We start from the raw sequence: 13894 nt of genomic DNA, 5'->3' as shown, positions 1-13894 counted from the left end.
TAAGGTAGGGAGGGTGAGGAAAAGGAAGCAATCATGGAAAAGCCTCATCTTAAAGTATGGAAAATGTCAAGTTGGATTCACTCTGTGTAAAGGTCAGCCCTAACATGCCAACCTTTTAAAATTTTATTTGAAGGATTCTGTTTAAAATACCACGATACAAATTTGCTTAAAAACAAAATCCATTCTGGGAAAACTTTTTATGTCTCCACAGAAGACAGAGATACCTCATTAGAATACAAAACAAATTCAAAACAAAGTAAGTTCTCTGAATTTCCAGGGAGACAAGTAAAGGCACACACAAAACTTTTTAAGCATCCAAGAGAACATTTTGATAGAAGGGAAGCAAGAAAACAAGAAACAAACCCCCATTAGTCTTAGAGTCAGAAAACTTGGTTTCTAGTTCATTTGCTATTTGTTGTGACATTCAGCCAGTTAAGACATTTCATCTTTCTCTAATATGTAGTAATACTTGGCTTACATACTGTAAATGATTGTTTTGTGAAACAAAATAAGATCTTATGAGTGAAATGTTTCATGAAATCATTAATCACTCTACAAATAGTCATGCTTATTTTGAGACCCTCAGCAAAGCAGTTATATGTATGTTAATGACGATCAAAGTTACAACCAAATATTGTCTGCCATTTTGAAATAAAACAAATTTGTTCTTTAGCAAGGTCCTAAGGGATCAGCCCAAACTGGTTGCCTAGGAGAAGAGGCATCTCACTAAAGGTTACATGAAATTGAAAACCACAATCAGACATTTCAAAACAGAATTTTAAACAGTGACCTAGTCAGCAAACCAAAAAGCATGCTGATTGAACACCTACTATGTGTAGGTGTTCTCTAAGATTGAAGGAGAAACAGACCTGAAAAAATTAATATACCTGACCCTAAAAAGATTACAATGCAGCCATACATTATTCAAAAAAAAACAAGTAAAATGTCAAGGTAGCATGTGAAGAATACAGAAGAATGATAACAGACGAGTTGGGTGATTGCAGAGTAAGGAGAGACCCCCAGGAATATGACGCTTAGGGAAACCTTACGGAGGAACAGGTGGTGAACTAGACAGTACGAGATGTCTCCGTGGCAATTGTGAGTCTACAAATGGAACAGACACTTAAACATCTTGAAGGGAGTGGAGATTGGAATATATGAGAGTGAGGGAGGAGGGGAAGAGAGAAAGAAGACACCTTTGCTTGGATCCGGGGCTTTGGCATTTTAAGTGCTCCTCTGTCACCAAGGTTATTTGGCATCCATAATGTCAGTCTAGGCCCCAGGTCAGACTGAAACAAAAGGGATTTTTTAACCTATCAGCCAGACCTGAGAGAAGCCTTCATTAGAGAGATAATACTCCTGCTCTATTCATTCCAAATGGGAAAGATGATGAGGAGGTAAAGACTGAACCCACTTTGGGGTACCACAGATACTTGGCCAGCAGACCCACTATTTATGGGCAAATGATTCCATCCACTTCCTTGAATCCCCTTAATGATAAAATATATGCCAGTACAAAAATTCTTACACACATACACATACACACACAGAAATACATATTCCAATGTATGTATGTGCATGTATGACTACACTAGTGTCTCTTGGAGAAGGGGAAATGGAAAAAATAAAACTGGATGAGAATTGAAGTACAAAAAAATATCAGAATGGGATTTAGAGTTGCAAAATGGATGCTTTTTTAGAAGACTGAACGGAAGAAAATGATCAGACTGAAATTAGCAGGACTGGAACATGCCTCTAAAAAGTGACCTATTCGGAGATGAGAAGATCATACCCCTTCAAGAAGAGACAATCAGCTTTTGTGTGCTGTGTCAGTGTAAAAGCTGCTTCCGGCTAGAAGAGCACAGCCTTTGAGTGGAGATGGTAAAATGACAGAACGATGAACTTTAATGGACAATCAGGTATTTTAAAGAGCATTTTCCATTTTGAACGTACATTTAAATCCAGTGCTTATAGAACGAGGGCTAAAAGCTTCAGTTTAAACCAGCAAGGCCATCACCAGTATCTGCACCGAAAGCTCTCTGACAAGAATACACTTGATTTTCAACCAGCAAGGGACTAGTTATTCCATTTAGGGAAATGACATCCTGATGACCTAAAATTACCCTTGCGGTTTCTGCAGACTGTAGCTTCATAACGCATCTATTCCTGCTTGCATAGAAAAGCTTTGCTAAAGCTTTTAGAGAACACTACCACGGGATCATGCTTGCCCTAGCTCTCTTGCTAAAGGTGATATGAATATTTGTCAACATGTTGCCTACCAGCTGGTAATTCCTTCATTTCGGAATGGTTAGTGAATTCTTACCATATGTGATGCTTTGTGCCAGATACTGGACATACAAAAATTAAATAAAGTCATAACAACTGCCAATCAGATCTAATCATCCTTTGGGAACCATAGTCAAGTCAACAGACATTCACAATACAGTAGAGAGAGATGGCTGGGTAACGGAATTCCTGAGAGGGCTGATGACTTTTGCAGTCTCCTCCTCTCCTTTTCCATTTGCCTCCTAACGCTGCAATCTGTGGCAGGCCCCTTCGTGACAGTGATCTCCCCAAGATCACCAGGGCTACCCAACCTTCCAATCCGATGGCTGGTTCAATCCTTATCATACCCATTTTCCAACAGTATTTTTCACATTTTGTTACTACCCACTAATTTTTTGAACTATCTCTTCCATTTGTTTTCAGGACTGTGCAATATTTTGATTTTACTCCTTTGAACCTTGAAAATTTCATCTCAATTATCTTGAGTAGTGTTTTCCATTGTTTGGTCCTTAAATGTTAGGGCTACGTAGAATTGTATTCATTTTTCTCTATACAGTATGTGCTTTCCTTATATAATTTTATCTCTCAGGCTCCCAAACAAACCAAAATCACCCAATCTCTCCCATATAGCATATCCATTGTCAGCTCTGTTCACTGGATTCTGGAAATGCTTCCAAGCTTCCATTCAAGATGGTAAACATAGCCTGTATATTTGACTGTACCATATGAAATTTTCATTTATATTTACAATGTTATATAACAATATGTATATTTTAGAAAACTGCATCAGTGTGACCAAACAGGGAAGGATGCTATTCACATACTCAATATTGTAAGAATGTGTTTTCCAAGATATAGTATAGGCTTACGTTACCAGAAATAAAAATGACTTATGAGCCTAAAATTCAATATATAGAAGGCAACTCCCCAATTCTCCAAAACAAAGGGGCAGGGGTTGGAGGAATGGAAGGATCTGGGCAATCATCAAAGGAGTCCAAATCTTACAATGTGAGTGACTTCAGGATGGACGTTAGATAAATATGTGATGTCACCAGACTAGGACTCACTCCAGGGAACTTGGGCCACAGGCGGTCACACATAAACCACCAAATAAAATAGAGGCATTCCCTTAGCAACACTGATGATGACCTAGCTGCTCCATGCTATTCTCTGCATTTTCATTTTGCCAGACAAGGATACCACTTGTAAATGAGAAGAAGGAAGGCAGCTATTAACTACAGACATTTGTTCAACAAGAAAGTTTTCCTCTTCTGACATGAATTTGTCTCTCTGGTCTTTGGCTGTTTGTCATTTGTGTTTATTGTAGCAGTTCAATCTTAGTAGCGATGAAATCCCCGTTTACTAGGTCGTGCAAATATCTAAGTTGTGAGGGCTTGGGGCAAGGCCTCCTCTTTACCAAGCATCCTTCACAGTAGGCTCTGCATATCTCTGTCTGTCGTACACTGCAACTATTTCCAAAAATTCAAATTTGCCTCCACTGCCCCCAACCCTTCTCTTTCAACCCCTGCTGCCTGCTCTGATAGGTGCTTGTGCCTGATCGACATACCTTTCCATTACAACCCCAGGAGTCCTTATGTGGTAACAAACTTTGCTGCTATTTGCAAAATAGTTGTGTGTTTTTCTGTCCCTTTCAGTTGATTGTGACACACTGAAGGTAGCTGGACTACTGCTGCCTCTCTCGAATGGATGTGACTTTGCTTATTAACAAATCCTCTTCAGTAACACCCTTACTGTAAACATCATATGCCCCCGCCCATTAGAGTAAACAAGCACCCATGGTGTGTCAGTCAATTACTGTCACAATAATTTTTGTGTGATAAGCAACCTCAAGATTTTAATAGGTCACAGTAGCAAACACTGTTCTGTTTTGTTTGTTTTTCTTGCTTTTGTGGGTTTAAGCCCTGTCTTTGCTGGGATAGTATAGGCTTGGCTGCAGGCCAGATTCAGATTATTCCAAACCTCTCTTTATGGGACAGCAGACATTTGAAGCACATGCTTCCCACGGGGAATCACAGGAACACAAGAAAGAGAGGCTAACAGAAAACAGTCTTACGGCCCAAGCTCGAAACCGGTACCCTGACACCACAGAACACATTGCTTTGGCTGCAAGCCCTATAGATAAGCCCACCTAGACTGAGGTGGATGGGCCCCAAGCAAGTAAGAAGTAAGTGGACTGCGAAGGGTGGGCGATTGAGTTGGGTGGGATAAAATCCTAACCTTCTGAATGATTTTAGGGGTATAACAGGTGTCTTTACAAGTTACAGTTGGCCATGTGTGATACATGTTTACTGTTCCAAATGTTTTTCCTTCCTCCCAGTCATAACCTCTCGTAATATGGCTTCACACTTATTGGATCTTGGGTTCATCTACCATTGCATTCAATTTGATACTGTCACCATGACATTTTGTACACATTCTTCCTTTTGTTATATATGGTGACACTAATTTATCCTAATTTGTGTGTGTGTGTGTGTGATTTTTTTTTCATGTGAATGTGAATTTGGAAGCGAAGGGGGTTAAACTGAATGCATAGGGCTCAAATTGCCATCTTGAACCAGATGACTTATGTATGTGGCTTCTTTTGTTCATATTTGCTTAAGAGTGTTTCTCCCAAAGGGACTCTGTATCAGTTTTGTATCCTAAGCACATATTATTGTTCCATGTTATATAATTATATAACATGTGCTCATAAAATATTCAAATTACCAATTAATCAAAGTAATGATTTGAGTATCTGTGCAAACATTTTATGATGATAAAACTCCCATACGTCTTCATCGCCCTCCATTCTCTGACTTAGCAGCTTCATCCTGCCTTGCCCTCCCTCTACGTCTCCCAGGTCTTGGAGACCCTCAAGTGTAAGTGAACCATTATCTGTGAACAAGGCGAAGACTCTCTGTGAGTGTACATCACAGATGGGCACAGGGAAAGGGATCATCCAGAGACAGCGGGTCTGACTCTTCTGCCGTTGTTGGAGCCACTTCACCACTCTTGTCCTCAAGTTCTCCAATGTAAACTGTAAAGAATGTTTCAAAAGCTGCCTTTCCTTCCCACCTCATCTTGCTAGTCAAATGAAATTATGTTTGTGAATAGGCTTTGAAAAACTCAAAAAAGCATTACACCCAAATATGCTCTGCAATTATTAAAACAAACATGTAATAAATCCAAGGACTATTGTTTAGAAAGTAAATATGACCGTGTTCCTCAGGGCAAGGAAAAAACAGAAAGAAAGGTATGGAGAAGCTATTGTTTATTTGCCTCCTGCCTAGATGGAATAGCTTTAAACACAGCACACGACTGAAGAAAAAGTACAGCTCCTCAAGATACAAAGTGTTCCAACTTCTTATCTCACCTACTACTCACCTCAAGGAATCCAGAATGGAAACAGGCAAAGGGGTTAAGGGATCAGCAGCTACAAAAGGACATTTATTTGAGAGTGATATTTCAAAATCTGTCTCAACCTCACTCAAATCCTCAGGGTGCCAACTGATGCATTTTGACAGGAAAGTGAGTTTACCTGGATGAAAATGATCCCTTTATGTAGAGAGGTTTTGGGGAGCAGTGCAGAGAGGGAAAAGCCAATACCCCAGGATTTCCACAGTGTGGGATTTTGGGCTAATGTTCCATTTGACTCCATCTAGTATAGGACATGTCTGGCAATGCAGTCCATATTCTAGGACTAGAAAAACATCAGTTCAAAGGCTAAACTCTATGCTGAAGAGCCAATTTCTCATAACAATAGCTAATAATGAGTTCTTGAAATCTCTTTTCCAATCAAAAGACAGGACTTGTCAGAACAGATATCACTGTACTAAAGCCAGACTTAAATGCACATTCAGGACTTCTATGCTATGTATAAAACCACTAATGAAAGCAGCTCTGAGCTATTTCTGTGAGACACTCAGAAAGAACACTAATTAACCCAGACAGAGAACCTTCCAAAGAGGTATTCCCTCCGTTGAAGAATACCCTGTATTGGCATTTTTGTGAATCATTCTTGACATTTTGCCAGTTCTGCTGTCAACCTTCAAGGGATACAGAAATAGCAGATTTTCAAAAGCAAAATCTATATAAAAGAAAGTCTAATTGCAAAACTACTGGTTAGTTTAAAAACACAACACAGAGATGATCATTTAAAAAAGAAATTCTAGGAAAGCTTCTGTGGTGAAATCGCTTCATCTAATGTAAAAGGACTACGTCTGAAAGGGGCAACTTGGATTAAATAGGAGTATTCCTCAGGCTGTAGGACTATTTTGAGTTATTGATTGGTGCGTGTGCATGAGTGAGCACATACTCATGCATCTATATATCCATTCATCCAATAAATGCTTATTCAATATGTACTATGTGTCAGATATTACTAATATGCCTTTAAGAGAGCTAGTGTTAGTGTTTATGGAGCATGATTTAAAGAGTATTATTCTCAAACATAATTGTCACCCAAAATTTGCTAATGGCTTTCAGGATTGACATAACACAAGTAACATTTCACAGTTGTACTTTATTCACATGGGCCCGACCAATATCTGGAAAACAGTATTCCTGCTTCCCTCACTCTTTATCCCAACATGACTAAAATATAACATCAAAGCATTTTTTAAAAATCACATCCATAAGCATATGCAATAGAAACACAAATCTCTGGATCACCAGGAAGTTAGTAAGAGACAACCTTTTGATGAAGAAGTCAAGAGGTCAGCAGCATGGAGAACATGGTATATTATTTTGTAGCTTGGAAAGTGGGGTCCTTGAGAATCTACCACACAAACCAGGGACAGAAGATTTTGGGATTAAAGTAGATTCTTGCTCAGCCAACAGCAGATGGACTGGAAAAGCTAATCCTGGCACCTTAGACTTGACCCTCATCTCCGATTCCACATTTGTTTTTCTAAAACAAACAAAAATTGAAGCAAACAAAAAAATAGCTCAATACTCACATGCCACATAGTAGAAAACATGGTCCTGGGAGAATTTATGACCAAAAGCACGATGCTTATTTTAAATATGTTTGTACAGCATTTGGAATCCTCAGAGGGCAGGCCCCAGGCGAATATAACATTATGTGATAATGACGTTATTACATATGGGAACATATAATAACAATGTTCCTACAAAGCTCCATGAAAAGGTGGCTGTGGAGTCCAGCATCCCCTGGGCATAACTGCCTCCTATGGGACTTGCATCACAGCATGATGGGCATGCCCTGCCCCTCCTCTTGCTTCCTGATAATGCCTTCAGGTACAGAAGGGAAATGGGACTTAGGCAAGCACAGGGGATCGTCTATCACTATTGCTTAGGAACTCAGCCCTGTGGTCATCCACCTAAACTGTCACAGATCATTGCTAGAGAAAAATGGTTCCTGGGCAAAGTCTGTCAGCAGGAGGTTTGGCTGAGAGAGAGATAAAGGGCATTCTCTGCCAGCATCATATTCCTTTCTCTGCCTCAGTAATAGCGAGAAGAATACTGAAAATGACTGGCTTAGTAAATTGCTTTTGGAATAAATGTGTTCTCTTGCACTGCTCTCTTCTTTCTGCTTTTGGTCCCCTGGCTCCCTCCCTCCTCCATGTCTCCTCTCTTCTCTCTTTTAGGTAATACATATCTACTGAGAAAGCTCTGGGAAAAAATAGTTATATATATATATATATATATATATATATATATATACACACACATGTATATATATATATATATATATATGTATATATATATATGTGTATATATATATATATATATATATATATATATATATATATATGACCATCCATCCTCAGGTTTGATAATTTACTGGAACAATTCATGCAACGCAGAAGAACACTTTACTTAATATGACTGATTTATTATAAAAGATACAACTTAGGAACAGCTAAAAGGAAGAGAAATGTAGGGCTAGGTACGGGGCATGGGTGCGTGGAGCTTCCGTGGCCTCTCCTGGTACACCTCTTTCCCAGCACCCCATTGTGTTCACCAATCCAGAAGCTCTCAGGACCCCATCATTTAGGAGTGTTTATAGAGGCTTTATTATATAGGCATGATTGATTAAATGATTGGCTATTAGGGATTAAACTCAACCTTCAGCACCTCCTCCCTCCCAGTGGTGGGGAAGGAAGGAGAGAAGGAAGGGTTGGGAGTGGTGGGGCTGAAAGTCCCAATCCTCTAATCACGTCTTGGTCTTTCTGGTGACCATCCCCCATCCTGAAGCTATCTAGGTGGCCCAAAGACACCAGTCATCTTATTAGCCTGCAAAAGACACTCTTATCACTCCAGGGATTCCAAGGATCTGTATGTGCAGAACCAGACCCAGGGACAAAGACCAAATATATATTGTTTATTATGCCACAAGAAATAATACAACTTACAAAGCAGAGTGTCTGCCTAATTAATGAACATGGAAAACCAGTGATATGAGGGTGGTATTATATGTACCTCCACCCTTTCTCTATCCACATATATTAAGAGTCTCAAATTCCTGTTAACTCAAGACCTCAGGACCTACCTTATCAGAGATCCAATCTTTAGGGACCTCCATCCACCCCTGGTGCCCCATGTGATTGAAATAGACTGAACTTGAGTTTCTATGCTATTCTTCTGCTCCTACTGCCTGAGCTCAACTTACACATGTCCGGGTGATTTGTTACTCCAGTTAGGTTACAAGCTAACTGAGGCACAGACTTTCCTCAAAGGTTTTGTCCTGCCATCTCCAGTATCTAGGGCAGTATTTTTTAGGCATCAATAAATGTTTGTTAATTAATTGCTAGATTTATTAAATGACTATAACTGGCAATAATAATAATGATGATAAAATATCTTGTAAGGAACATTTATACTTGCCAGGAATTTTAATAGATGTTATACATTTAATAGTAATTAAAAATACGTAAATGAACGAAACATAAAAACAAATCCATGAAACCTTTGGACTGGGGCCCATAATATGAAGTCAGCTCAAATTTCCACCATGGCCAAGGTATGAGTGCATAGACTTCTCTACACATCTCTTTTAACACCTGCTACTTGTTCTCCTTCAAGGCTGTTTTAATAACCATATAATATTTTTCTCTGTGAGTGATCAGAAGGCCAATAGCCTCTTCTCCTGACAATCCAGAGCCCTCAAGCCTCCTTACCTGGCATGGATCTACTGCCCCAAAACCATAATTCTACCTGTTTACCCAAGGTATCAGTCCCTTAACCAAATTTATGCCCTTATGAAATAGGTCACAGTTCTTCATATTGGCAGTATAAATCATTTTTCATACATACGCTAACATCCTTCCTTTATGCAGACATTAGCCACTGTTTCTTTCTGATTGGTGATATTTACAGACGCAGTGCCTACAGATTTTGAATGAATAACTGTAATTTTAGCTGCTCACATTAAAAGTGAAACAAATGAGAAATCAAGACAGAAAAGCTAGATCTAAGGGTGAAAAATGATGCCAGTATTCAAAAGAATGCATTCAAAAGAATGTATTTAGAATGCATGTTTAGAATTTTAAAAAGTAATAATTATAATGAAATGAACACAAACTCATTGTGTGGGTTAAAGAACAGAAAGTTAATCTTATCTTAAAAGAATTGTATGTACCCGTCCTTAATCATATTTCTCTCCCACCAAGATAAAATTACATTATTTTACATAGTTTTACCACTTATAAACATATCCCTAAAATATATATTATTTACTTTCATCCGTTTTTTGTCTTCATTAAGTTTCTCAGGGTAACATTAGCAAGATTATACAGGTTTCAAGTGTACATTTCTATCATACATCATCTATAAGTTGCATTGTGTGTTCTCCACCTAGAGTTTTTAACTTTATATAAATATATTTATATTGGTGTATTCTGCCATTATTCGATTTTTTTTAAATGTACTCAAAATTATGTTTGTGAGATTCACCTGTATGTGTAACTGTAATTTATACATCACAGATTATTTGTCTGTTTTACTACTGATGGATATTTGACTCGTTTCCAATTTTTTGCAGTTTTAGAAATACCATGCTATATAAAGTTGTAGCCATATCTCCTGTTATACACAAAAATAAATTCTCTATGGCATGCATCCTGAGATGGAATTGTCAGGCTAGAGACTACGCACATGTCTAAATTAAAATGAAAATAAAAAGCACCCCCAAAAGAGTGCCAATTTACTCTATTAACAGTGGATGAGAGTTCCTATTGCATATAGACTATTGACATTATTTTAATATTCTATAAACCTGGTAGATCTGAAAGTGTATCTCAAGGTGATTTTTAAGTTGTAGTTTCCAGATTACTAATAAAATTGAGCATATTTTCACAGGTTTAATGGCCTCTGGGATTTTCTTCCTTCTTAGTTACTTTATAATGGGTTGCTTGTTTTTACTTATCAATTTATAAAAGCCATTTTTTGACACTATTCCTTCACTCATGGAAAATATTTCCTAGAGTGTATAGCTTATATTTTTAATCTATATATGAAACATATCAATATTTCTCTCTATGGTTTACTTTCTTCTGTCACATCTTAAAAACTAATTTCATCCACAAAATCATAAAGATACTTTCCCCTAAATTTTTAAAATGTTTTCTTTCACACTTTAGATTTTGATTCAATTGGCATTAACTTGTGTGTTATGTGATGTGAGAGAGACGCATTTTTATGTAGTTTCCCATATGCATAACCACTTTGTGCAGTTCACTGTATAGCCCTGCTCACCACAGTGCAGTGGGGAAAGATTTTCAATGTAACATTTCCCCATGTCAGGAGTCCATGTTTGTGTAGATCTGTTTCTGGGAATCCTGTTTTCTTTTCCATTTGTCTGCCCAGTTGTCTATCCAGTTTAAATATCTTACTTTCTACTTTAAAGAGAAAATTAAATCAATCAGAAGTCACTTTTCACAGACTTCTGCCACCAAATCGACTCTCCATACCAGCATCAAGTAAAAGAGATCACAAGGTCCATCTTTGCTCACTATATTAGAATCAAGATTTTTAACTGTATGTTCCATATTGGCACACACAATCTCAACCAGTTCCTTCTATGTAAGGACATTGCCTCAGCAATTCTCCTTCGTGTTTCTCTTAATTCATCAATATTTCTTTCTCCAAAGAGCCATTCTCATCAGTATATGAATATACTTTACCTCTTTTTCCTTAAAGTAAACAAAGAAGATTACATCCCTCTCTTGAACATGTCTGCTCCTCCAGTTACACTCATTTCGCTGCTCCCCTTTACAACAAAACTCTTTGAAAAGGTTCATTAGACCTACTGTTTTAAAACTTCTCTTCCAATTCTCTCTTAAACTCACTCCATTCAGGAATTCAAGTCTACCACTCTGCTGAAATTGCTCTTATAAAGATCACCAATAACCTATATCTTGGTAAATTTGACTAAAATTAGATTTGGGAAGAGCTGATCACTCTTTCCCTGATCCACCATCTCACATGGCTTTAAGAGTACTGGACTCTGCTGGTTTTTGTCCTACATCAGTGACAGCTCCTGAACCATCTTTTTTCACGGCTCATTCTCTCATTCCTGACCTCTTAAAGTTGGACTACATCAAGAACCAGAGTCAGCCTTTACTTTTTTCCTCATGTGTTTCATGCAAACAACCAAGAGAAATCATTGGCTCTATCTTCAAATACATCTAGAATCAGATCAATCCTTTCCATCTGCACAGCTGTCACCCTGGTCTAAACTGCCAACCCTTGCCTGGATTATCGCATTAACCTATCTCTCTTCACTATCCCTCTACTGTGATCTATTATCAACAAAATGACCTCAGCTATCTTTTTAAAATGTTAGGTCACACCACGTTACTTACCTGTCTAAATCCTCCAGTGATGCCCCATTTCACACAGGAAAAGCCAAATTCCTTACCATGGCCTGCCAAGCCATCTGTGATCTTACCCTGATCTCTCTGTCTTTCACTTCATCTCTGCCACTGTCTCCTCTCCCGCTCCACTCCAGACACACTACCTTGAGAAGTCCAGGCACATCCCAGCCTGAGTATTATTGTTCTGTCTGTTCCCTCTGCTTGGATAAATCATGTAGCAGACTCCCCCAATTTCGACAGGTTTTTATTCAAAAGTCACCTTGTTAGAAAGCCTCACAATTTTTAAAAATTAAAATGTACCCCTCCCTTAGCACCCACTATCCCATTTATCTTGTTCATTATCCTTCATAACATTTCTCATCTTCCAATATAATATATAACTTACTGAATTATTATATTCATTTGTTGTGTTCCCAGTGGTGTGCTGGAGCTGGCTCATACCAGCTCAAGAGAGCTGATTGTACACATCTCTTGCCAACTCTGTGTCATTTGGTAGCTTGAAATTGGCCATGGTAGAAGTATTACACCACAGAAATGAGCAAATGTTATAAACCAGAGCTTTTTTCCCCTTGGTTGTTAAAAATTGACTAGCATACACTGGTCTTTCCCTTCGAGAACATCGAATTCTCTCACTACATTAGAGTTTATTTATTCTGTTCATTGATGTTTCCCTAGCACTTAGAATAATACGAGTTTTCCTTAGGTGGTTAAGACATTAGAAAATGAATGAACACTGAGTTGTATGTGTTTTTTCTCCTTTAATTAATAAATATGCTGAATCATTATATATTGCAAGGTTTTCCAATGTTAAAAAAGAAAAAAATGTATGCATTTCTAGAATAAATTAAACATTACAATAATGTATTTTCTGCTATGCATATAGGCATACCACAGAGATACTGTAGGTTTGGTTCCAGAGCACCATAATAAAGCAAAGACTGCAATAAAGTGAGTCACATGAATTTTTGATTTCCCATTGCATACATATACAAGTTATGTTTATACTATACTATAGTCTATTAAGTGTGCAATAGCACTATGTCTAAAAAAAGTAATATATATATACCTTAATTGAAAAATACTTTATTGCTAAATTACTGAGCCTTCAGTAAGTTGTAATGTTTTTGCTGTTGGAGGGTCTGGCCTCACGTTGATAAAAATACAGTATCTGTGAAATGCAGTAAGGCGATGTGCCATAAAACGAGGTATGCCTGCACATTCTATTTTTAATATGTTGCTTACGTATGTTGTGTCTATACTTAACAACAAGGTTATTTTGTGGATTTCTTTCTTATGCTACATTTGTTAGCTTTTGATGTCAAAGTTACGGTAATGTATTAAGTGAATTGGGAAGAATTATTTCAATTTCTATTTTCCGAAAAAGCTTGTGTGAGATTGGAATTATGTGCCTCACAAATATTTGGAAGAACTGGCCTATAAAACCATCAGAGTTTCTTTGGAGGAAATAAATATAATTTTCTTTAGTGAGTTTAAGACTATTGATTTTTTTTATTTCTTCTTAAATCTATTTTTGTTACTTATATTTTTCTTCGAATCCATTCCCTCAGATGCGCTTTAAATTTATTAGCATACCATTATTTTAATCTGTGCCTAATACTGTTTAGTTGTTTTTCTCTACTTTTTATAATCTGGAAAGTTGAACTGTCCATTTTATTTGTCTATTCAAAGAACACACTTTGTCTTTTTTTTATACTTTCTTCACCTTTACTTTGTTTTTCTCTTTCATAATTTACTCTCCTGCCATTATT

Source organism: Rhinolophus hipposideros, assembly GCF_964194185.1.
Source record: "Rhinolophus hipposideros genome assembly, chromosome: 12".
NCBI classification, from domain to species: Eukaryota; Metazoa; Chordata; class Mammalia; order Chiroptera; family Rhinolophidae; genus Rhinolophus; species Rhinolophus hipposideros.
This window is presented reverse-complemented; position numbering follows the sequence as displayed.